This window comes from Oncorhynchus kisutch, linkage group LG19 (genome assembly GCF_002021735.2).
Source record: "Oncorhynchus kisutch isolate 150728-3 linkage group LG19, Okis_V2, whole genome shotgun sequence".
Classification (NCBI taxonomy): Eukaryota; Metazoa; Chordata; class Actinopteri; order Salmoniformes; family Salmonidae; genus Oncorhynchus; species Oncorhynchus kisutch.
The window spans coordinates 44,248,521-44,258,328 of NC_034192.2; positions in this window are offsets into that span (position 1 = coordinate 44,248,521).

Here is a 9,808-nt window from a genome sequence, read left to right on the forward strand (position 1 = left end):
CAGAGCCAGGCTTTCTCCTGGGTGTTGACACTACCCCACTCACTCACACAAAGGTGAGATACCTGCCTGTCTGACATGCTGTCGCCTAGCAACCTATTGTCTGGGCTGCACTGCTGACAGTTATCAAGGCACAGCTCAGAGCTCATCAAGGCCCAGCTCAGAGCTCATCTAGGCCCACATGGAGACTACATGCTGCCCCCACTGTAGAAATTGGAGGGAAGTGTTTCTGTTTTGGGGAGCTGAAAGAGAAAAGCTCAAAAGAGAATCTCTCTCTAGTCTCCCAATTCGTCAGAGCAGAACATAGACAGTAATGATTTACATCAATCAGTTTTCATAATGAATATTGAATCTATAAACACAATTTGCCAAAATAGTCACATAGAGAATGTCATTCTCATTCAGTGGTTAATTTACATACAGTGGCAAGAAAAAGTATGTAAACCCTTTGGAATTACCTGGATTTCTTCATAAATTGGTCAAAAATTAGATCTGATCTTCATCTAAGTCACAACAATAGACAAACACTGTCTGCTTAAACTAATAACACACAAATAATTACACATTTTCATGTCTTTATTTAACACATCTTCAGCTGACACTAGGATTCTTCTTAATCTCATTGAGCATTCTGCGCTGTGCTCTTGCAGTCATCTTTGCAGGACGGCCACTCCTAGGGAGAGTAGCAACAGTGCTGAACTTTCTCCATTTATAGACAATTTGTCTTACCGTGGACTGATGAACATCAACATTTTAGAGATACTTTTGTAACCCTTTCCAGCTTTATGCAAGTCAACAATTCGTAATCTTAGGTCTTCTGAGATCTCTTTTGTTTGAGACATGGTTCACATCAGCCAATGCTTCTTGTGAATAGCAAACTCAAATTTTGTGAATGTTTTTTATAGGGCAGGGCAGCTCTAACCAATATCTCCGATATCGTCTCATTGATTGGACTCCAGGTTAGCTGACTCCTGACTCCAATTAGCTTTTGGGAGAAGTCATTAGCCTAGGGGTTCACATACTTTTCCCAACCTACTCTGTGAATGTTTAAATGATGTTTTCAATGTAGAAAAGAAAAATACAATACTTGGTGTGTTATTAGTTTTATCACACTGTGTTTGTCTATTGTTGTTTCTTAGATGAAGATCAGATCCAATTTTATGACCAATTTATGCAGAAATCCAGGTCATTCCAAAGGTTTCACATACTTTTTCTTGTCACTGTATATACATTGAGTGTACAAAACATTAAGAACATCATCCAAATATCGAGTTAAACCTGGATACCCCTGGTCAGTCTATGTCATGGAAAGAGCATGTTCTTAATGTTTTGTATACTCCGTGTACATCAGTATATTTACACTCATACACATCAACTGCTTGGTGGCTTGACATGTCAGACATTTTCATTAGATATTGACATTTTATCCCAACCCCAAGTGCCACTGTGAGAGGGTATAAACCTTGAAGCTGTCTCTCAGAACCGCTGAGCCTCTACAGAAGGACCGTTGAGAACAGAAGAGCTGTCTTTCAGCAACACCCTCCAGCCTTTCAGGACCATGGACAGCTCCTGGTCACTCCAGCCCTGCAGCTGAAGGCACTACAGAGCAGGAGGAAAGCTGTTCTTCAGCACCACCCCAAGCCATTCAGGACCTTGGACAGCTCATGCTGAAGCCACTCTACAATCACACAGCTGTCAGGGGCTTGAGCTATCAGCCTAGCAGGGCTAAAAAAGCTTCCTCTCAACCACGCAGCACTCTAAGAAGCTCGGAAACTAACAACCGAAAAGCTGCTCTCTATTTGAGTCTCCCTCTGGTGCCTGTTCAGACGGCTTCCTGTCTAGCCTGCCTGCCCTAATCGACCAAATGCCTGGATGACCACTCACACATTCTGAAAGCCCTTTGTTGTTAGGGAACTCTACTTTTTTAAAACTTGAGACCATTATTCAATAGAGTACCTATGGCAGTGGGACAGTGTTTCCCAACCCCTCTTCTGGGGGACCACCAGAAAGCCAATTCTGAGTCCCAAATGGCACCCTATACCCTATAGGGCCTTATGGGCCCTGGTCAAATATAGTGCACTATATAGGGAATAGGATCCCATTTGGGATTGCTCCCCATATTTGTGTTATAGCCCTGCACTGACACACAACTAATCCACAAATTACCTAGCCATTGAGTAGTTGAATCAGATTTACCAATGCAGGGAGATAACTCAAATAGGTGTTAGGCCTGTATTTCTAGTATTGTCTCACTGGCTCTTGGTCAAATAAGTAGAATTTGTAAACAACTTAAATGCTTGATATAGTTTGGCTTGGTAAATGTTTTGCTTTTGCATGATTTTAATAATTGACATTCACAATAGATATAGAAATGTAAAAACTAAAACGACCAACAATTAGGACATTACCAATGAGATGTTCCCAAAGTAAACAGAGTATTAAAAACACAAATGTGATTTTTGTAAAAGTGCTAACCACAAATGTTATCTAATGGTATGTCAATCTTAAATAATGTCATCCAAAAGTTGACAATATCAGTTGTAGGGCTTTAGCTTGACCTTTAGACCACACCAGGCACTAAGCAACAACCATCATGCTTGTCATATGAATAGTAAATAATGATAGTCTGCATTGCATTCTGATTTAATCCTTGCTTTGTAGAGGTTTTGTCACCTTCATTTGGTGCCAATGTATGGTGTCCATTTTATAACAACCTCTGTTATTATGCTCAGTGCCTGTTGTTGCTGTGTCTAAAGGATGCAGTAGTTTGTTGTGACATTCCTGAGCATCATGGGTTTAAAATCCTCTTCTTACTTTAGTAGGGGTCAACTTGCAATCAAGGAAAAAAACTTGTGATGAAGGCTACCTTGGATAAACATACCAAGTCAACATACATGCTAAACAATTCAATATACATGCTAACCAAGTCAACATGCATGCTAACCAAGTCAATTGACACCGCAGTTAGGATTGGTTATGCTAATCAGATGCCCTGTTGAACCACCAACGGCCTCAACCTCCATCACATTCTCTCCCTGGCGTCAATGTTTATGTTAATCCCACAGGGGCAATTCTTCTCCCAGAATGTCACTGTTCCAGACGTCGCTAATGCCACTCCAGCTATTATGCGCAACAGACAAAAGGTGGTCTCTCAGCCAAGCCCAGTGACATGGGAAACGCATGGCGGATTTGTTGTTTGAATGCAAATACACTTTCAACAGAGTCCGAATAAGGCTTGGGAACAGACAGAGGAGGAGTGTGTGGCTACCAGACAGGCTGAGTGATAGTCTGGCTGTATCTGTAGACCCTCCAGTGGATGCTGGTGTTTTGTTGTGTTGTTCACCCTGGTGCTAAGAGCCAATGGTTGCTCTCCAATGCTCCAGTCTGAGGGTGTGTCCCAAATGACACCCTATATCCTACTAAGTGCACCACTTTTGACCAGGGCCCATAGGGCTCTGGTCAAAAGTAGTGCACCACATATGGGAAAGGGTGCCATTTGGGACACAGTGTGATGAGACACATAAGAGTCCTCACAATCGGGTTGACTTACAGGGCAGCTTAGGCTGGGTTAGTGTGTATGACATTTACAGTAGTGATAGAGTCAATATCCTCTGCTGTTGGGTTTCGTTGCATAAGAATATTGCCTGCTGTCGTGCAACATTGCTGATATACTCAGGAAACATCCCTGATAGGAAGCTTATAATGGCCCACTGCTCATTTTGCTCAGCAGCTTTTTTAGTTATCCATTAGCCACTGTTGGTGCGCTATTGGGCTGCTAGCGGTATGGGCTGTCCACATAGGTCCGATACCGGCATGCCTACAATGCTGTTCCTGTAAGTGTTTACTAGCTTGGAGCTCGGATAAACACTTAGCACTTAAACATAGTAGTGGTCATGACAGAGAAGTTCAGAGATGGAACTTGGCATCCTGCGATGTAGTCATCCCTCCCACTGAGCATGAGAAAAAAAACGTGCACCTCAGCATCCTCATGTACCCAGGCCAGGCTCAGCCTAGTTACAAGGAGGCAGAGGGAGTGGAGATAGATAGCACTGGCAGAGACACCCCTTGGAGAAGATTTTAATTGCTGAGTGATGGCCAAGTTTGAGAGTGTAGCTGGGAGGTGAGGGGTTCCCATGGAGAGCCGGCTGGTGGTGAGGATGTTGGGCCACTGATCTCCCACTGAGCCTCAGTGTTGCCGACAGGATGGATGGCTGATGAGTCATCATTGCTGCCGGTGACCTATTCACGAGGACAGCGCAGGAGCCAAAGTGTGGTGTATAGCGATTAGAGTAAATAGCCTTGGAGTTTGGCCACGGCATGTCACTCACTGCATGTTGCACCTATCATTTACTGCGTATTCAAATCGTTGTGTATAAGCGTGGGGGTGGAGGGTGGTGACGGTGGGTTGTATAAATGGATTAAAATGTACATTTTATTGGCTGGATGTTGGCCTAAATTGAATTCAATTTCAAATCTAGACTGGACACCTAAATGAAATCTACTTGAAAAAGAGATAGAGTTTCAGGAGATTGTCCATCTGTGTGATGGAACTCTCCTTCATTCAGTTTACTGTTTACCATACACTGAGTAGCTCTCCCCAAGCTGTGCGACTGAAGATGCCTCTCTCCTGGCCTTTCATTTTGGACGTGAATGTGATTTCCATTGGATGGTTTCCAAGTGATTCAATGCAGAGGGACACTAATTTCAGCCTGCTAGCTTATAGCGCCAAAAGCTAAGTAGTATACTTCTCTATTCTTTGCCTTGGCAACGGTATTCTGAACTACACAAGCTATTCCTGTTCAATCACTCACACACTCACACATCCACACTCACTCACCAACACAGACATGTGCGCACACACACACACACACACACACACACAAAATAAAACAGAACATCAGAACATATTTAGCCTGCGGTGCTTATCATTCTGAAGGCAAGTAGATAAAGGAATCTTCAGGTGACAGCAGTTCTATTTTCTATGAGCCAGAAATGTTGAGAAGGATATTGCCTCCATGTCACACCCCAAGATCCATGTCAGTGATAAGTCTTGACGTTTACAGAAATATGTCTTGATTCTATCCTCAAGGTCGATCAATATCCTCAGTAGAAGGTATGAGTGACAAGTGATTGTAAGTGAAAGGGAATGAAAAAGATAACCAGACTACTACTGTAGGTGAGACATAGTAGAAATAGAGCCCCAACTGATTGATTAGAGCCCTAACTGTCTGAATAGAACTCTAACTGACTGAACATAGTCCTAAATGACTGAATAGAGCCCTAACTGACTGAACATAGCCCTAACTGACTGAATAGAGCCACACCTGACTGAATAGAGCCCTAGCTGCCTGAATAGAGCCTTAATATATTGAATAGAGTCCTAATAGACTGAATAGAATATAGCCCTAAAACTGAACAGGGCCCCATTAAATCAAACCTGGTTGTATTCAATTTAGATGTCCCAGTAGAGTAAACTATGATCACAAATTGAGGTTTTGACTGCCACAGCATATGTTGTTCATGTGGGCATGGTCCAGTATGCCTTGATATTCCTCCACACTCCAGCTGATGGGCAACTTGTTTCTGCTGGCGGCATCAAATAGAGTCACTAAGCAGTTTGCAGCTGAGATGAACACAGCAGCCCGTTTCCGGGTGGTGGTCGTCACAACACACGGTGATGGTCTCTCTCTGAGGACAGTCCCTCTGATGCATGTCACTCATTCTGATAGATCTCAAAAGTAACTTTTCCACTCACCTCCACAGGTCTAATTTGTGATAAGATACATCGGCCCTCACAGTTTCCTACAATAACTAGAACATTTTAAAAAGATGGCACTTAATCAATAACTTGTTTAGAATACGGCAGCTGTCTGTTTGCTGTTTACTTTAATATCTGCAAAAAGAATTGCCACCTTCCCAGGGACATTATAAAAGAAGATCATTCATGCAACAGTAAAAAAGTATTTTGGCAGTGTTTCGCAGTGAGGAAATGTAGCTCCAAGACTAACCATGTATTGTTTATTAGGATCCCCATCAGCTGCTAATCTTCTCGGGGTCCACACATCGTGAAAGCTTCTATGGGCACTCTCTGTGAACCGGTGGTGCCTAGACAACATCCTGACCATATTTCAAGCTCCTTTAATATTTGATAGCCACCGATGTAAAGAGACATGTATTCTATAGAGTGCTGCAAATCATGTTCCTTCTATCCCCTTGTCGGCAAGGAGGACCCCTGCTGTGTCTCACAGAGTCGATAGTATTGCAACTCTGCAATTTCAGAAATGTTGCAGTGTGTTTAAAGCTTAAAGCGACATTAGACTCCAAAATCAAAGTTTGTCCAATATTCTTAGACCTCAAGTGATATTCTGTTCATGATAGAAGTCATCCCTGACTATCTGGCTACTGTTCAGTACATATCTTTTCCATTCATTTGGGGTTGAGGTATATACGGTAGCTGAATCTACATTATCGATGGTGTGGGACTTGGACTCATCTAGACATTGGACAACTTTTGAGGTCTGGAATCATCTGACAAAATGTGCATTTCGTTGTGTTAATGTCCCTTTAAAAAGTTTCCCCAACGCATTTAAACATTTGCAAACAGCGTCCAACTGAAACAGAGCGTGTTGTGGACAGACGTTGAGAAACCCTCGGGCGAGTTGCCTGTAGGGAGGAAAAACGGGTCTTAAAGAGGAGGAAGAGGAAAAATCTCTGCCAGACTAAGTGAAGGGTAGAATGGCTGAGCAAAAATCTCTTGAGCTGTAAAGGTGTGCAAACAATGTGGTGAGTGGGATAAGATAATGGAGTCTTTTCTCCTCCAACTCAAATCCATGTAAGTAATGTCTCTCAATCTCAAGGCAGTATACACCCACACTCGCAGCAGAAGCTCTGCATTTGCTATCGTTGAGCTCTCACTCACAGAAGCTGGGTTGCAGTGATTCACTCTGTGGGCCTGTTGGCCTCGCGTCAGTATTACTGTTCGCTTAGACTCGGTCATTGTGTATTACGGTTGCGGGGCAAAGAGAAACAAAATCCATCAACAAATTGCTCACCTCTGACAAATGTATTTATTATGATTCTCAGTGGAGCACTGTTGAATCGACATCCTGAGTTTAATGAAAAATAGATCAATGTCTCTTCTGTTTCGCTGGTGAGCATGAGCTCTATTATTGTTATTTGCAACTACAACTACAGATACAATGTCAACATCGGTCCCCCTCTTTGATATGTGACAAGCATATCGCTACAACCACAATAACATCTTCTATATAGAGTACCAGTCAAAAGTATGGGCACACCTACTCATTCAATGGTTCTTCTTTATTTTGACGAATTTCTCCATTGTAGAATAATAGTGAAGACATCAAAACTATGAAAATACACATACGGAATCACGTAGTAATCAAAAAAGTGTTAAACAAATCCAAATATATCTTAGATTCTTCAAAGTAGCCAACCTTTGCTTTGATGACAGCTTTGCACCCTCTTAGCATTCTCTCAATCAGCTTAGTGGGGAATGCTTTTCCAACAGTCTTAAAGGAGTTCTCACATATGCTGAGCACTTGTTGGTTGCTTTTCCTTCACTCTGCGGTCCAACTCATCCGAAACCATCTCAATTGGGTTGAGGTTGGGTGATTGTGGAGGCCAGGTCATCTGATGCAGCACTCCATCACTCCCCTTGGTCAAATAGCCCGTACACAGCCTGGAGGTGTGTTTTGGGTCATTGTCCTGTTGAAAAACAAATGATAGGCTCACTGAGCGCAGACCAGATGGGATGGTGTATCGCTGCAGAATGCTGTTGTAGTCATGCTGGTTAAGTGTGCCTTGAATTCTAAATCACTGACTGTGTCACCAGCAAAACACCCCCACACCATCACACCTCCTCCTCCATGCTTCACGGTGGGAACCACCTATTCGGAGATCATCCGTTCATCTACTCTGCGTCTCACAAAGACACAGTGGTTGGAACCAAAAATCAAATATTTTGCCTCATCAGACCAAAAGAGAGATTTCCACTGGTTTAATGTCCATTCATCGTGTTTCTTGGCCCAAGCAAGTCCCTTCTTATTATTATTGTCCTTTAGTTGTGGTTTCTTTGCAGCAATTTGACCATGAAGGCCTGGCAGTTGATGTTGAGATGTGTCTGTTTCTTGATCTCTGTGAAGCATTTATTTGGGCTGCAATCTGAGGTGAAGTTAACTCTAATGAATTTATCCTCTGCAGGAGAGGTAACTCTGGGTCTTCCTTTCCTGTGGCGGACGTCATGAGAGCCAGTTTCATCATAGTGCTTGATGGTTTTTGAGACTACACATTAGAAAAAACTTTAAAAGTTCTTGAAATGTTCCGCATTGACTGATGTTCATGTCTTAAAGTAATGATGGACTGTCATTTCTCTTTGCTTATTAGAGCTGTTCTTGCCATAATATGGACTTGGTCTTTCACCAAATAGGCCTATCTTCTGTATACCACCCTTACCTTGTCACAGCACAACTGATTGGCTCAAATGCATTAAGAAGGAAGGAAATTCAACAAATGAACTTTTAACAAGGCACACCTGTTAATTTAAATGCATTCCAGGTGACTACCTCGTGAAGCTGGTTGAGAGAATGCCAAGAGTGTGCAAAGCTGTCATCAAGGCAAAGGGTGGCTACTTTGAAGAATCTCAAATAGAGAATATATTTGGATTCGTTTAACACTTTTTTGTTTACTTCATGATTCCATATGTGTTATTTCATAATTTCTGCACTATTATTCCACAATGTAGAAAATAGTCGAAATAAAGAAAAACCCTTGAATGAGTGGGTGTGTCCAAACATTTGACTGGTACTCTATGTGAATGTGACCAATAAAATTTGATTTGACTACTCGTCTACTTGTTTGATGATGTGTAAAGCACCTTGTCATGTCTAAAAATATGTGAAGTTATGTATGTCTACCTGAACATTTTCTGAGTTTCTGTTTATTAATTAGCTTTCTTTCAGAAATGCCAGAAAGGCGTGATACGTTTGGTGTCAGTACGTTTGGTGTCCGTTTGCTAGTCAGTAGTTGCAATTGGTACATCGATTTGTGGACCATTGATTCTTGAAAAATATGCCCCTTTAACTGATGTCACAGAGAAGTAGCTGACTTCAGTATAGGCAATATTATTTCTTTTTTTTTAAGGAATGGTAAATAAGATTGAGTCACAGGAGTGTGTGTAGCAGTTGAAAAAACAACCTTATCCACTTTGGAGCATTGATAAGAACTGTAATTGAATATAACATAACAATACCAGTAGGCTATATGGCCATAACATAACCATAACAGTGGGATATATGGCCATAACATAACAATACCAGTAGGCTATATGGCCATAACATAACCATAACAGTGGGATATATGGCCATAACATAACAATACCAGTAGGCTATATGGCCATAACATAACCATAACAGTGGGATATATGGCCATAACATAACAATACCAGTAGGCTATATGGCCATAACATAACCATAACAGTGGGATATATGGCCATAACATAACAATACCAGTAGGCTATATGGCCATAACATAACCATAACAGTGGGATATATGGCCATAACATAACAATACCAGTAGGCTATATGGCCATAACATAACCATAACAGTGGGATATATGGCCATAACATAACAATACCAGTAGGCTATATGGCCATAACATAACCATAACAGTGGGATATATGGCCATAACATAACCATAACAGTGGGATATATGGCCATAACATAACAATACCAGTAGGCTATATGGCCATAACATAACCATAACAGTGGGATATATGGCCATAACATAACA